General features: G+C 41.8%; 1 protein-coding gene across 3 annotated transcripts in view; it reads left to right on the forward strand.

The window, feature by feature from the left end:
- ZNF76 (zinc finger protein 76) overlaps positions 1–14,534 on the forward strand; it is a 32,949-nt gene that overhangs the window by 3,714 nt on the left and 14,701 nt on the right. Inside the window, exon 2 of one of the 3 annotated variants that reach the window (XM_042938532.1) lies at positions 3,180–3,321. The exons of the other annotated variants lie outside the window; for them this stretch is intronic. The gene's annotated coding sequence lies outside the window, so the exon portion shown is untranslated. The remainder of the gene's footprint in view (positions 1–3,179; positions 3,322–14,534) is intronic. 3 annotated transcript variants of the gene reach the window in all.

Here is a 14,534-nt window from a genome sequence, read left to right on the forward strand (position 1 = left end):
TTCTTAGGGCACAGGACGTATTCTGCCATGGATCTTAGTTATTTGTGTACTTCTCAACCTACTCCCTGGCTCCACTGTGATTTCCTTCAGAATAGCGGCTGGGTTTTCTTTATCTAATATCATCTTAATCTAGTGTCTGTATTATGAGGTAGTCAGTAATACTGACTGGATTGAATGAACTCAGAAATTCTACATCAGATACAAACAAGTAAAAACAGTTTGCGTCTATGTTCATTTTGTAGCCACAACAACCCCCCTCCCCAAATCCCTCTAGACGCATAATGGGCAAGTCCCTTGATTTAAACAGTCTGGAATTTAGACACTTCCTTTTTTAGTCATTGGTTGCAAAAGGGAATGGGTGTAAGTACTTGTTTTCACTGTATGTTTGGTAAGACTAGAGAGATTGGTTGCCGCTGTTGATAGAATGCAATGGTTACAAGGCCAGGGTCTGTTATATACAGACCAGTTTTCAAGAAAACAGCAATGTGAAATTTTTACTGGGAGTTGCAAAGACGGTCCAGGAATAGGGGGAACCAGATTGGCAAAATGATGGTAATTGCCGAAGTTGTGGATTTGGGTTCATAGGATACGTTACACTGTTCTTTCTAGTTTTGTGTATGTTTGAAATCCCTAATAAAAGTTGGAAAAAAAAAAAAGCTAGTTGAACAAGTGCAAATTTAGCACTGTTCCTTGGAAAACACCTCAACGCAAATGTTACTGAGTCAGTACTATTATCTAGGTTAAGTAGTATATTTAGTCTAACCTATCCCTGACCTTTTCTGTTTGTGAGATAGGGCGCTAAAAACAAAAATTAGCACCCTGCAGAATTTTGTACTTGGTGGCGCAGGAATTGTAACATCCTGGTAACCAGCACCTATTGCCCTGGAAGTGAGAAGGTGAAGGGAGTGGGGGGAGGTGAACGGGAGACCAGAGCTCAACTAGGGTCTTCCATTTTTGGCCTAAGGCCTTTAGATTACTGGGACATCTTAAAGGTATGGATGTTCATTCATTCACTCATTCATTCATTATTCCACAAATGTTTGGTGACTCCCTGCTAGAGGCCTGGTACTTTTCTAGTACCTGGAGACAGAGCAGTGAATAAAACAAAGTTCCTGGACTTAAGAAGCTCACCTGTTGGGGACAGGCATACAAAAACAAATAACAAGTAAAATTTATGTTGAGAAAATTAAGCAGAGAAGGGAGAGAGTTCCTGGAGTCAGTGTTAAATTTTAAATAGGTTGGTTAAGGAAGTTCTCACTGAAAAGGTAACATTTGAGCCAAAAAGTTAAGAGGGTGAGCCAAGCATATATCTGGGGGAAATGTGTTCCAGTCAGAGGGAACAGCAAGTGCAAAGGCCCCAGAGCAGGAGTATGCCTCGTATACTCTACATTTGAGGAACATAAAGGCGCCAGCCAGTATGGCTGCAGTAGTGTAAGAGAGGGGAAACAGCAGGAGAGATGTGGGAGCGTGAGTGGATTGGTGGCAGGTCACATTAAGATTTTGTGCCTTGTGAGAGTGAAGCCATTGGAGGGCTCTAAACAGATGAGTGATGTGATCTGACATCCAGGATCATTCTGGCTGCATTGCTGAGAGTGACCCATAGAACGCAAGAGTGGAAGGAGGGAAACTGGTTAGGAGGCTACTCCAAGAGTCCAGGCAAGAGAAGTTGGTGGCTTGCATCCAAAGTAAAGCAGTGGAAAAGTGAGAAGTGGTTGGATTCTGGCTGTGTGTGTGTGTGTGTGTGCGCGTGGAGAGAGAGAGAGAGAGAGAGAGAAGCCACCAGATTTGCTGATGGCTTAGATATGGCATGTAAAAGAAACAGAAGAAGTTGAGGATGGCTCTCTCCTTTTTGGCCTGAGCAACTGAAGAATGGAGTTATCATTTAGTGAAATGGGGAAGCAGGAGGAGGGGTAGGTTGTGAGAAGAGATAGATAAGGAACTAACTTTTGAGTGTGTCAAGTTTCAGGTGCTTTTTGGGCATGGAGATGTTGCATAAGCCACTGGATACACAAGTTGTTAGACATGAGTAAATTTCTGCTCTCCTGAGAACTGAAAGAACACTGTTCCTGAGCAAGAGACAGGGCAGTACAGTAGAACACTGGCAGTTCAGGAGTGAGGCCTGGCTCTGCCACCTGCTAGCTGCGTGATCCTTTGGAACTTCTTCAGCAGTTCTGGCCTCCATATCTTCATCTGCAGAATGCCTGCATTAGACTAGAAACAAGCCATCTTCTCAGCCCACGCCCATTGTGAGAGTCCACGAATTCGTGCTCAGAGTAAACAAGATAACATATCTGTACATCGAAGAGCATTTTGAAAACTGCTGAGCCCTATGCCAGCTAGCAGTGTTGGTGTTAAGAATCCATCCTTCCTTTGCTAAAGTAATACCCAGTGAGTGCCTGCTGTGTGCTGGGCACAGAGGATACAGTGATGGAGAAGATGCAGCTGTGCCCTCGTGGAACAGTACAGACCAGCTGCCTGGTGCAGCTTCGCTGCTAAGTGCAGAGGAAACAGGCCAGACACCAGTGGTCTGGTGTGACATGAGCCAGGGAAAGCCTGTTACTGACTTGGGTCTGGGAAAACAGTGAACTGGATGTCAGAGATGAAGCAAGATGATGTTTCAAGTGAGGCCAAGTGGTCATTGGGGCTGGGGCAGAGCTGGGGCAGAGCTAAGGCAGTGGGGCTCCGTTCCTTCCCTCCCTCATTCTTTCACTCAACGTTTACTCCTCTGTTGGGATCTTCTCTCTTAAGGAGCTCGTGGTTCTGGAGTAGATGGTTTCAAATCCAGCCTCGAGAGTTTCAATTAGAATGAATTCCCAGTAAGTGGAGCTGATTTAGGATTCAAATTTGAGCAAAGAGCTCAGTTGTGGACACATTCTGTGTTAGGTGCTGATTACGCCAAGTTATAAGCAGTATAACAGAAAGTAGGAGTGTGTTATTTTCCCCCTAGAAGAGTCCAATTTAAGGAAAACATACCGTGGCAGAGTAATCCCTTCACTGCATCTGGAAGCATAGTCGCTGTGCCATGTTTATCCATGTATCATTTAGATGTCAGTGTTTATATTGTAAGGAGAGTCTCTGACCAGCTAAACAAGAGCACAGGATACAGCCCATCTTCACTGACAGATCACCCACAAAATTTGTTTAGAGTAGATATGTAATCATCATCTTTCATTTAACAGAATGGGGAAATTTTGTCCTGGTGAGTGGAAAAAACCACTGAGATACAAATCCAAGTGCAGCAGAAGCTATTGTCTTTAACTGGTGGCCAAAAGCTACTGACGAAACCTTGGATGCCTCTTGCCCTGGCAGCGCTCAGTCAAGGTAGAGAACTATGTATTGATGTGAGGGTCTCACGGTTGTCTTTGTTTTGCCAGTAGAAGTGAAGGGCCTATTTAGGCTCCTCACTTACAGCTCAGAATCGGAAAAGATCTGTGATGTTGAATGTGACGTTCAAAGCCTCACAGCACATTAGATTGTCACCAGCTGGAAGTCAGAGCACTTCTTCTGGTGCCTCTGGGTTAACATTTACTCCTGGCTTGCCCTCAGTAAATGATTCATCTCCAAGAAGCACAGATAGAACTTGTTAGTTTGGTACTATTTCTCACTGTATCGCTCTTCATTTGTTGGGAGTCCCTGCTGCTTTGGGGTATTTGATAAAGCATGGCACCCATGCAGTTACGATAAGAACCAAGGACCTGGGGGCTCCTTGAGACTGTGGAACTGACCTGAGGCTTAGATGTCAAGGGTGTACCTGAGACCAGAGTTCTCTCTGTCTGAGAAAATCGTCCTCTCAACCTAAGAAGTACCGTCTGAAGCCACAGAAGCAGTGAGGGAGAAAGGCAGCCCCTGCCTAGCTACCACTTCAGCCAGACTGACCCTTGTAACCAGGCTGGGGACACACGTGCTAGAGCCAACCTGTTCTCAGATCCTGTGCAGATTTGCTGTTGCCTCATGCTCAGCTTGGTCACCTTTCCATACGATCCATGAGCCGTGAAGCTAAAGTTTCAGGTTTGGTTTTGCTGCAAAGCTGTATAACAGAATCTATGCTGTCAGCACTGGACTAGCCATGCCTCACAAATGCAGAACCGTAGATATTCCTGTAGCCAACGAAAGGAATGCAAAGCATGCTTCCAGAGTTTCTTTTTTTGTTCATTTATTTATATTTGTTTATTTAACATATAAATACATTTGTGTATTTAACATTCATGAGGCTAACTTTTTTTTTTTTTTTTTTGGTCTGTAAGTCCAGTGAAAAGTCATCCTTCTGTTGCTATTCCCCAGTCACTCTGTTACCCTTCTGCACGCAACCCTACTTAGTAATTTCTTGATTGTCTTTCTACAGATTTTTGCATGCCAGTGACAGCATACAGAAGGCATTGTTTTATATTTTGCCATTTTTTAAATTTAATATGTTTTGGGGATCTTTGTGTGTTTGTATGTAAGGACCTTCCTCATTTAACTATGTCTACATAGTATAGAAATTCCATATTGATAGACATTTATGCTGCTTTTAATGTTTTTGCTATTACTGCATACAGGGATGCCATGACGAACCTTAGACCTGTGTCATTTTCCACATGTTCTGTCTACATACATACATACATGTCATACATGACCTATCTGCTGGGTCAGATGGTAGGCACATTTGTACTTCTGATTGATACTGCCACATTGCCCTACACAGAGTTCGTACCCATGTATACTCTGCCCCTCCCCACCCGTCCCCAGCAAGGTAAGACTCTGCCTGTTTCCCCACAGCCTCATGGACATTGCTCTGAGTGAAGAATATACAGATTCCCCAGAGATCACCATAGGATACTGAATGATAGGGCCCCACCATGACACTCTATGCCACAAGACATACAAAGCACAACACAGCCCAGTTTGAGGAATACCACATTTATTTTTTTTTTAATGTTTATTTATTTTTGAGAGAGAGAGAGAGAGAGACAGACCATGAGCAGGGGAGGGGCAGAGAGAGAGGGAGACACAGAATCTGAAGCAGGCTCCAGGCTCCGAGCTGTCAGCACAGAGCCTGACGTGGGGCTCGACCTCACGAACTGTGAGATCATGACCTGAGCCGAAGTTGGACACTCAACCGACTGAGCCACCCAGGCACCCCGAGGAATACCACATTTAAAAACAACTACTAGACCTCTTGTGGTTAGAAAGAAGGAAAATTCTAGAGGAAGAAGTTCCCTACCTTAGTCCTTAGACTGCATGAATTAAAGGAGGAATGTCTTTCTCTGCAGGACATCAGAGGGATGAGGTACAGCTAGTGATGGGCAGGCTGTGGGAAGAATAAAAGGAAACCCCAAGAGGGAGGAGCTGATAACCAAGCAAATGTGTTTAGTGTCCAATGGAGAAGCACCTCTCTACTCCATGCTGGTATCTTTCCATTCCAGCGACTTTTTTTTTTTTTTTAAGGTTATACCCCGTTCATTTCTTTTTGGCCTCTTTTCCTCTCCTCTCACTTGGAGTTTAGGTTTCTGCAAGTTGAAACTGAGTGAATGTTCAACCTTATGTCTCACTACTTAGTGTTAGTTTGTTGACTTTCTTCCATTAATCCAGATGGTCTTCATGGTTCTTATTTAAAAGGCTTAAGCATCCTGTGCAAGTAGTGCTGTTTTCTGTGCATTCTCTTTGTGGAATAAATTATGAAGATGAGGTTCTTAGATCTCAGATTCTGAACCTTTCCTCGTGGGGTTAACCCCTGGTGGGGTTAAGCATTGATGGTTTGTGCCCTGGAGAGCCTGGAGCTGTCTCTAGTGCCATCTCCAATGCACATTTGTGCCTGCCTCCTGGCCTTGCCAACACTGATGTTTGGATTTTTGTTTTTATTAATAGAGTCTATTGCTTAGAGCATTTTTAGGTTTATGGAAACATTGAATAGAAAATGCAGACAGTTCCCATATACTCCCCTCCCTGCCCCAGTTCCCAGTTTTTCCTATTATTAACATCTTGCATTAGTGTGGTATATTTGCTACAATTGATGAACTAGTGTTGACGTATTATTATTAACTGAAGTTCATGGTTTACATTATGGTTCATTCTTTGTGCTATATATTCTATGGGTTTTGTCAAATATACAACGTCAGATATATGTCCACCATTACAGTATCCTACAGAATCATTTCACTGCCCTAAAAATGCCCTGTGCTCCATCTGTTCATCCTTCCTCTCTCCCCCTGCACCCCTGGCAAGCACTGATACTTTTATTGTCTCTACAGTTTTACCTTTTCCAGAAGTTATGTAGTTGGAAACATACTGTATGTAGTCTTTTCAGATTGGCTTCTTTCACTTAGCAAAATGCATTTAAGTTTCCTCTATGTCTTTTCATGACTTAGTGGCTTTTTTCTTTTTCTTTCTTTCTTTCTTTCTTTCTTTCTTTCTTTCTTTCTTTCTTTCTTTCTTTCAGAGAGAGCGAGTGAGCACAAGTGGAGGCAGGGGCAGAGGCAGAGGGAGAGGGAGAGAATCTTAAGCAGGCTCCAAGCCCAACACAGAGCCTGACATGGGTCTCCATCTCACAACCATTGAGACCATAACCTGAGCCAAAATCAAGAGTCAGACGCTTAACCAACTGAACTACCTAGGTGCCCCAGTCGTTCTTTTTATCACTGAATGATATTCCATTGTCTGGATGTACCACAGTTTTGTGTATTGAAGGACATCTTAGTTGCTTCCAGCCTTTGGCAATTATGAATAAAGCTGCTATAAACATCCATGTGCTAGTTTTCTGTGGATATAAGTTTTCAACTCATTTAGGAGTAGGAATGCTGGATCATTTGGTAAGACTGTTTAATTTTGTAAAAAACTGCCCAACTGTCTTCCAGAGTACTGTTTTGCGGTACCATTTTGCATCCCTACCAGCAATGAATAAAAGTTCCTGTTCCTCCACATCCTTGCCAACACTTAGTGTTATTGCTGTTTTGGATTTGGGCTATTCTGATAGGCGTGTAGTGGTATCTCATTGTCTACTGGATATTAATACTTTGATTTATGGTAATGGAGTAAATATATACCACCATGATTATTCTTTCTTGTAGTTTAATTACTAATGACAGTGAACCTTTTTTGTATTATTTATTTACTATTAGTGTTTTTGCTTATATGAATTCATATTATAGCCTTATTTGTCTAGTGGGAATTTGAGACTGTTATTGGAGGTTTGTATATGTCTGCATGTGGTTTTTTTTCACCCAATTTTTTTTTGTTGTGGTAAAATACATGTAAAAAAAAATTACCATCTTAACCATTGTTAAGTGTATATTTAAGTTGCATGTGTTTTTAATATCATGTCTTATGTTTTCTTTCTTCAATATTTTCCCCAATGTTGATTTTTTTTTTTTAAAACCTAACTCTTCTTTTGCCTTGATTTTTGATTCAGAAGCTAAAACTACCTTCTCTTCCTAGTTGAGATTTGGGTATTGTTCCATTTTGATGAACTGATGGCATAAATTTAACCTTTTTGTCCAGGGTGATGTTTTTTAAATAACACTATGTACCTAAATAACTATGATGATCCAGTTCCTCCTGATGGCTGATGGCATGTTTCATTTTCAAATAGCCCTTCTCAAGCCAGCAGTGACCCCAGGCTGAATTCCAGAAACAAGTCCGATGTAACTTGATAATATCTGTATTAATTTGCATATTGGTATAATGTACACCCATTGTACACCCCCTCCAAAATGACTTTATTCTGGACTTTTTTTCAGTGGACTAAAGGTGGATTTGAAATAGCCGTGATTCTGTGTTGGGTGTTTACGAGCTAAGGTGTTAAAATTCTTAAACTTATGACTGAAAATTAAGTTTTTAAGTTACCTGTTTTAGTTTAAATGAATTCTGTTCTGCAGTAAAGGGGTCTGCATTTTCATTGCCCTTTTGGAATTAAAAATAATCCGTTTTGCCTAATTACTCTTTTCTGTGACTAATTCAAATCTATAAAATTGTAGTAGCTAAATAGGAACCACACTAAAAAGTGATTTGGGCTTTTAAAATCACTGTGCCATTTGCAAAGAGATGTTTAGCTGATGTTTTAAATGTGTGCAAGTTTCTGTTATTAATTTCCTGTTTTCTCTTTAGTGTTTGGAAACCCACAGAACCAAGCCTCTTTCACCAAGGTTTTTGTGTGTGCATTGAAGTCTTTTTCTATAATAACAAATACTGAATCGTTTTACTACAGCTCTTCCAAATCTGGTTCTAATTTGTTTGCCACTTGACTTGCTGAGCCTCTGTCTCTTCCAACCTAATGTCACTTTTTCCTCTCTGAGAACTTTTATTTCCAAATGAGGAATTTTCTGAGCGAAAATTAAGTCTTTTCTTCCCCCCAAAGTTGAACATTCTTCTCTTGCCAAGTGAATATTTTGTTTTTTGGTTTTTTTTCCTTTTTTTGGCTTTAAATACAGTTGCCCTCTGGGCTGGCTGAAGCAGAGTACAGAAAGCCTTATTTCAAATGTCCGAGGAGTTTGGACTGGCAGAAAATGATGGAATAGTGAACAGGTGCCTGTAGTCAAGGCGAAGCCTAGCTTGCGTGTGGATCAGATTAGATCTGAACCGTGCCAAAGTGGAGAAACACAAATATGTGGCTACTGTTTAGTTTCCTGTCTTTCATAACCCTTATTTTTCTGCTTTGAGGAGATAATTGAAGCACATCTTGTTTCGTGGAAAGACCTAAAGATCCAAAGTATCTGAAAAGCTTTTCCAAATGTTATCTCTTCCAGATAAATTATAATTTATGTTTTTACATTAGGAAACATTTATATATTATGAAGCCAGAGGGCTATTTCCTGCATCAGAGCCAGGTTAAGTTCTTTTTTTTTTTTTTTTTTTTTTTTTTTATGTTCTATTTATTTTTGAGAGAGCACAAGCCGGGGAGGGTCAGAGAGAGGGGAACAGAGGATCTGAAGCAGGCTCCGCACTGACAGCAGTGAGCCTGACATGGGGCTGACAGCACCGAGAACCAATGTGGGGCTTGAACTCACGAACTGCGAGATCATGACCTGAGCCAAAGTCGTACACGCAACTGACTGAGCCACCCAGGTGTCCCATGTTCATTTTAAAAAGTCAACAAACAGAAGCTGGCTGCAAGTTATGGTAGAGTCCAAAATACTTCCTTTTCTTTTAAAAATTTTTAAGTTCATTTATTTTGAGATAGAGAAGTGGGAAGGGGCAAAAGAGAGGAAGAGAGAATCCCAAGCAGGCTCTGTGCTGACAGTGCTGGGCTCGAATTCACAAACTTGAGATCAAGACCTGAGCTGAAACCAAGAGTCAGGCACTTAACCAACTGAGCCACCCAGGCACCCCAGGAGTACTTCCTTTTCATTTCTACCCTTTATCATGGCTATTATCCACCCCTCCCCCAGCCCCCAGTCTGTCTCTCCCTAATACCCAGCTTAGGTCACTGGGGGGCTGGCAAACCTTATACCCTACAAGGAGAAAACAGAGCAGCTGCCCCTGCTCCCCCTCCATCCTTTCTCAAAAGGCCACAGGAGTTATGAATCTGAAATGTCAAGTGCAGGCAGGAAATGCTCAGTCACAGCCATCCTGAGACAGTGACAAGCCTCTCTTTGGCCCTGCCAGTATCATTGTTGTTAGTTCAGTACTGGCACAGAAGGATTCAGAGTAGAGCATCGATTCACAAAGGCAAGGGAGAAAAATGGCAATCAGACACTTGTATATGCCTGGCAGCCACAAAACACCTTCTCACCACCCGCAGCCAGGCTCTGTTGGAAGGCAGCATCGGAGATCAGGAAAAGTTACAGAGCAAGAGTTGACTGTTTTAAAGGTTTATATTATGGGCTTAAGGAGGAAAATTGAATATTTAGCCTGCACATGAGAACATGTAAAAGAGTGGAGATTTGTTTTCTTTGAGTCTAAGAAGCGTTATTTTGGGAAATGTGGCTACCAGCTATTCCCTTTTTCCATTGTGGTCAGGTCCAGGAGGACTGGGTCTAAGTTACAGTGGGTGAGATGAAAGTTAAACAATCAATAGTCAAGTGTTTTGAGTGCTGACATTGTGTCACACTATATTAGCAGAAGGAAGAAATGCACCAGATATTGAGAGGTATGGACTCTGGGGCCGGCCAGTCTGGCTTTGAATCCTGGCTTCCGCACTTACTAGCTGTGGGACCTTGGAATAAATTACTTCTAAGCCTCGGTCACTGCATCCATAAAATGGAAATAATGTACCTGTTTCTGTGTAGGGTTATTTTTAAGATTTTGAAAGAGTTAATTAATATAGGGGCACCTAGGTGGCTCAATCCAGTTAAACATCTGACTCCTGATTTCAGCTCAGATCATGATCTCATGGTTCGTGAGTTCAAACCCCGCATCAGGCTCTGTGCTCTCAGCTCAGAGCCTGCTTGGGATTCTCTCTTTCTCCCTCTCTCTGCCCCTCCCCTGCTCGTGTGCCCATGCACTCTCTCCCTCTCTCAAAAAAAAAAAAAAAAAAAAAAGAGATTAGAAACCATTTCTGCAGATTCCTAGTACAGGGCTCTTTCCACTATTTGGCTACGTTTAAGAATACCCATTGCTTCAAAAGCATTTCTCTTTAGGTTTTTCTTCCATCCCCCTCCGCAGAGCCAGTTTTTCTTGGGTACTTCTTATGTGGCAGCACTGTGCTAAATGCTGACATATGTGACCTTATTTAATCCTTACAGCAATCTGTGAAGGTGCTATTATTATCCCCATTTTTTTACAAGTGGAATCTGAAGCTCATAGAGGTTCAGTTACTTGCCCAAGGGTACACAGCTTCAAAGAGGTAGAACCTGGGTTAGAGCCCAGGCTGTCTGACTCCAGAACCTGCGTTCTTAACCATGCCACAGGTTTTCCTCAGAATGTCTCAATAGAGTACAGATGTGCTGAATTAAACCACCTATTGCAGCAGCAGCCACAGGAGCCAGCCATAAAGATTTGAGGCCATTTTGTAATCCTTTTTCAACCCATAATCTGCTTTGTTTCCAGACCTAGGTCTCATATGCATCCTTTTTCTGACAATGCTGTTAACAGAAGCAGGGTACCAAAAGAATTTCTCTCCCTGCTTAAGACTCTGAAGGTCGAGGGTCATGGAGCAGACCAAGAGAGGCCAGGACCAGAGCTTGTGGTTATCAAGGCTCTGGGCAAGGTTGGGGTCACTGCCAGGAACCTAGTAGACCAGATAATATGGGTCAGATGTCAGAATTCCCATCTAGACCAGTGGTGCTTTACCTTTAATTCCTGTAAGACTCTCATGACAATCTTAAACTCCCTTCTTTTCAGAAAAATGCACAAGCTCACATGCCAAAAAAGTGTTTTCAGGTCGCCAGACCTAAAAACGCCCGTCTAAAAACCTCTGTACTAGGCTACAGAGTAAAGTATATGACAGCATACTCTGGAGCTAGATAGCCTGGATTCAAAATCCTCTTCTCATACTTACTACCTGTGCAACCTTGAGCCAAGTTACTTAGTGTCTTAGGCTTCAATTCCCTCAACTATGAAGTGAGGATAATACTATTTAATTACAGGATTGTTGTGAGGATTAAATGAGTTACTATATATAAAATGCCTAGTACACAGTTAGCTCTACAGCACTGTTCACTATTACTGCTAGTAGTACCTTGGCCCATTCAGTAAATGTTTATGGATAGTGGGGACACCAAGTCTAAAGGAGAACATCCCAACAGGTGTGTCACAAGTAGGCTATAGTCATGTAAAAATGTTGACCCGCTCAGCCTTGGGCCTGCCAGAACCCCAGCTGGTTGCTCCTGGCTTCGAATAGCAGCATCTGCCATATACAAATATCCTTCTCTCTGGGTGCCCTGATGTGAAAACAGTTTGGGCAGCACTAATTGAAATCAGTGAGAATCAAGTAGGCAGTCCAAATCCCAAGTCCAGGGGGTTTCTGTGGATGGGTGGCAATAAGAATCTTCACTGCTAAACCTAGAACAAGGCTTCATAAGTCTGGGCTCTGGCTCAAGCAGGCTGTATGCCAGTACAAAGGAAGTCCTGCCAGCAGGACGCTACAGCACATCCCTCCCTGCACACAAGGACCCGGTGAGTCACTCCACAAGGATTTGTGGAGAGCCCACAGTGAACCAAAAACCAGGCTGGGGCCCAAAGTCTTGTGTGGGCAACAAATGTTAAAGAGGTAGTGATAAGTACCGAAGTAGGCGACTCTAGTGTGAGTACCAGGAAGAGGTAGCGCCCAGGGCTGCAGGGATTTATCATGGCTGGGAGCCATGCTGACAAGGTGGAGTCCAAGGACCATAGCAAGCTACTCAAGAGTTTGATCAAGGAAGTAGCGGATGTAGACTTGTACTTTTTTTTTTTCTTTTTAAGTTTATTTATTTTGAGAGAGAGGGAGAGAGAATCCCTAGCAGGCTCTGCACTGTCAGCACAGAGCCTGAGGTGGAGCTGGAAGTCACAAACCATGAGATCATGACCTGAGCTGAAATCAAGAGTAGGATGCTTAATGGACTGAGCCATCCAGATGCCCCTGTACTTTTTCTTAAGGGCACTCTGACACAGTATTACAAAGTGAATAGGAAACAGGCAAGAGTTTATTTGAGGACATACTTTAGGAGGCTCTTAACAATGGTAAGATGTGAGAGGTGATACTCACCTGAAATAGGTACATATACTTCTTAAGTTTTTTAAAATTGTTTTTAATTGAGGTGTAATTGACATACAACATTATACTAAGTTTTGGGTTGTAGAACATAGTGACTTAATATTTGTATATATTGTGAAATTATCACCACAGTTAGTTTAGTTAATATCCCTCACCATATATAATTGCAGACTTTCTCTCTTGTGTTTAGAACTTTTAAGATTTATTCTCTTAGCAACTGCCAAATACGCAACACAGTATTGTTATTAACTATGGTCAATCATGCTATACATTACATCCCCGTGATTTGCTTATTTTATAACTGGAAATTTGTACCTTTTGACTCTCTTTATCCATTTTGCCCACCCCTGACCCTTGCCTCTGGCAACCACCAATCTGTTCTCTGTATCTATGAGTTTGGGTGTTTGGAGTCTTTTTTTTTAAAGACACTTCTGAGTTAGCTCATACGGTATTTGTCTTTGACTTACTTCACTTAGCATAATACCATCTAGGTCCATCCATGTTATCACAGGTGGCAAGATTTCCTTTTTTTATGGCTAAATAATATCCCATTTTATATATGCTCCACATTTTCTTTATCCATTCATCCATCCATAGACACTTAAGTATTTTCCATGTCTTGGCTATTGTAAATAATGCTCGATGCTTTTATTTTTTTTGAAGTTAGTGTTTTTATTTTCTTTGGATAAAAATCCAGAAGTGGAATTGCTGGATCATATGGTAGTTTTATTTTTAATTTTTTGAGGAAGCTCCATACTGTTTTCCACTTTATACCAATTTCCACTCCCACCAACAGTGCACAAGGGTTCCGTTTTCTCCGCATCCTTCCCAACGCTTGTTATTTTGCGTCTTTTGATAATAGCCATTATAACAGGTATGAAGTGAGATCTCATTATGGCTTTGATTTGCAATTCTTTGGTGATTAGGGATGTTGAGCATCTTTTTATGTACCTGTTGTCCATCTGGATGTGTTCTTTGGAAAAATATTTATTCAGGTCCTGCCCTTTTTTAATCAGATTGTTTGGTTTCTTGGTGTTGACTTATATAAGTTCTTTATTTTGGATATTAACCCCTTATTGGATATATGATTTGCAGATATTTTCACCCATTCGGTAGGTTGCCTTTTCATTTTGTTGATGATTTCCTCTGCTGTGCAGACACTTTTTAGTTTGATACAGTCCCACTTATTTATTTTCACTTTTGTTGCCTTTGCTTTGGGTGTCAGACCCAAAAAAATTAGAACCAAGACCATGTCACGGAGCTTATGACCTATGTTTTCTTCTAGGAGTTTTATGGTTTCACGTCTTGCATTCAAGTCTTTAATCCATTTTGAGTTAATTTTTGTGTATGGTGTCAGATAGTGGTGTATCGAGATTTTTGAGGGAAAAGGAAGAATCAAGGATGACCCCACCAATTTTGGGTGGGCAGAGATGCCAGTCCAGGCATAGGGACTACTGGAAGGGGAACAGTTCTGGGGAGCCCATTGTGAGTTCTGTTGGGGACTCATTCTGTTAGTGATGCCTGTGAGATATTCATTGATGATGGCCAGCAAGGCCAGTGGATGGATAGATCTGAGCATGGGAGAGATGTCAGAATGTGTAGAGAGAATCAGCAGCTTGGGGTTGGCAGCCTGCCTTCAACGGGGCTTCCTTCTGAGGAGAGTGAATTTAAAGATGGGTTTTGATTGGACCTGGGTGACTCAGTCAGTTAAGTGTCTGACTTTGGCTCAGGTCATGATCTCACAGTTCGTGAGTTCAAGCCCCACTTTGGGCTCTGCACCAGTAGAGCACTCTTTCCCTCTCTTCAAAATAAATAAGTAAACTTCAGAAAGGAAAAAAAAAAAAAAGTGGGTTTTACAAACAGTTTGGTGTGCTTCTGTCGTGTGCTCAACTTCAAGAATTCTTAAATAGGTATGTTTTGAACCTTC

This window comes from Panthera leo, chromosome B2, assembly GCF_018350215.1.
Source record: "Panthera leo isolate Ple1 chromosome B2, P.leo_Ple1_pat1.1, whole genome shotgun sequence".
Taxonomy (NCBI): domain Eukaryota; kingdom Metazoa; phylum Chordata; class Mammalia; order Carnivora; family Felidae; genus Panthera; species Panthera leo.